Source organism: Leuresthes tenuis, unplaced genomic scaffold (genome assembly GCF_036924035.1).
Source record: "Leuresthes tenuis unplaced genomic scaffold, fLeuTen1.0.hap1 SCAF_7, whole genome shotgun sequence".
NCBI lineage: Eukaryota > Metazoa > Chordata > Actinopteri > Atheriniformes > Atherinopsidae > Leuresthes > Leuresthes tenuis.
The window spans coordinates 24,050,279-24,052,768 of record NW_027325361.1 but is presented as its reverse complement, the minus strand read 5'-3'; positions in this window follow the sequence as shown (position 1 = coordinate 24,052,768).

Sequence of the window (2,490 nt, the reverse complement as noted above, 5' to 3'; positions counted from 1 at the left end):
GACTAAATAGGTTCAGTTCCAACATGAGTTAACCCGATGCAACAAATTTATCAGAGTAATGTAAAGTAATATATTTGATTATTTTTGGAACATTTTCCAACATTTTAAACAGCAAATTACAGCTCAAAAGTCATCTTTAGGCTGCATTTGTTTTACTGGATTGGAGTAGTCTTAAAATTCTTTTCTGATTTCATGGATTTCCAGCACTCAAAGGCTGGCTTGATTTGTCCGAAAAATGAGTGGTGGTATGAATTTAATTAACAGTTCAACACTCAGAATTTAGGTGCATTCTTCAAATGGATGGATCTTATGAATGGATAGCTCCTTGATGGTGTTGCGCTAAAGTCGTTGCATTGGCTGACCCAAGTTGGTCAAAGAAATGCCTCAAGAAGTCATTCATGCAAAGTACAAACAAATATTGTAATGAAATATTTTTTCTTATTGAATAGATTTATTTTGTAACATTATTCAGTTACTTCCACCAGTGAATAGGCAGACATGGCCAACATTAGAACTCCTTAACTTCAGCATAATAGCATTTTTATTGAATTTGCATGATAACATTAGTTTTGAACTGGTAGCATGTCTTTATTTTGGAAAGGTGAGCAGATAACACTCAAAAATCTGAACACTTACAAAGCAATGAGTGAGGAATTACCTGAGAACAAGTGACATTGGGCCAGACTGAAAGATTCTGTTAGTCTAACTCTGAATCAACATGCTAAGTGCTTTCCTTATTATTCCTGATTAAGTTTACACAAACCTCATTTATCAATCCTTATTCACACCTTTTGTGCAAAGATTTATTATTTTTAGAGAGCGAAAAACAAATTAATAAATGGACCTTCATTTATAAAAGTCGTGTTATAGCCTGTTAAAAAAGTAGTATTAAGCAGACAAAGACAGTCAGTGCATTTAAGTGACACAACAGTGAATCTAATCATTGTGTTAGTCCAACCAAACCAGACCTTAAAATTCATTTTAGCATTTTAGTCTGACAAATTGAACAAAATCAATGCTCTTACATGGAGACAAACATCCATCCACGCTTACACTCACTCCTCGGCTCTGTCACGTCTATTAGTTTTGTTATGTTAAATTCCTGTTTAGTCTTTAGTTTTTGCCATGTTTTCCTTAGTTTCTCTTGCCCTGCCATCAGGTTCACTCATATCACCAATCACCCTCCTCAGTATTTAGTTTTCAGGTCTGCTCATGCACTTTGCCAGATCCTCACCGTCACTGAAGTCACAGCTACTCATGTCACGTCAGGTTTTGTTTTGCCAAGTTTTTTTTACATAGTTTAGGTTTTTGTATTCCGGCTCAGCCGTGCTTTTGTTCTGTATTCAACTAATTTAACTGGAGCATTATGAAACTTTTTTTTCTTTTTTTTAAAAGTCTATAACAATATTTGTCCAGAGATTACATCATCAACTTAATACTTTGAGAAAATGGTTTAAATATGACACTACAACCACATGGAATCCACAATTTTGTGTTATGATCTGATAATGCTCCTAAAATTATGTCACGAATGTTAGGTTTATTTATTTATTTATTGTTTTTAGATTTGAGGTGTGTTTTGTTTTATTATCCTGGTGCAGTACAGCTTCAAAAATGTTTCAGTGTGGCTTTTATACGCTGCAGCGTCGTTCTTACTCCTGTTAGCCTCCCTGCATACAGCCTTCTGTTACTGCCACAAATCTGTCGCTATGATTCATTAGTATTTGCATCTTTTTTCAGTCATCCCCTGTATAATGCTACTATGTTTTAGCTAACTCAATTGTTCAACCTCGTTTCCCCCCTGTGACATGATTTGGATAGGCTACTTGGAAACCACTTCTAACTCTGCTGTGATTTGAGAAAGAAAGCCCCTCATTACTGCCCCCCCCCCCCAAAAAACAAAACACTTTAATTTATTATTTGTTCATGTCTTATCCAATCATGCATCCCATAGGAAAAGTAAGAGTTAATGAAAGTTATTATGACATTGCAGTGTGTTTAATGAGTTCAGTCTCTGCTCATAATGCTAAATAGAAACAGTTTAATTGATACTGTCTATGGGCCGAGCCAATAAAGTAAAAGTAATTTTTTTTTAAAACCACTGGGGGAAATCAAGCACGATAGATATTTAGAAGTTTACTGACAGCGTGCTGTTTGTCGTTTTTTTTTGGGATCGCTTCTAGACACTTTGGTCCTATGGGCGGGTGTGGACACGTGTGGCTGAGCTTCATGGACTTCTGACAGGTGGTGTCACTCCTACGCGCTGCAAGTCGCTCAACCAAGCAGTGCAGATGGCGCACTGCAAGATGTGTCTGCCAGCAAATTTTTTATTTTTTTTCCTTTTCAGATACTGTAAACTCCCCAGTTCCTTTCTTTACTTTGGTGTTTTCACACGCCGCGCCTTCGGCAAAAGAATGGAAACAATCTCAAGCTGTGATTTTATGTTTTATATTTTCAATCACAAATAGGAAATCAAAACATTGTGTCAAG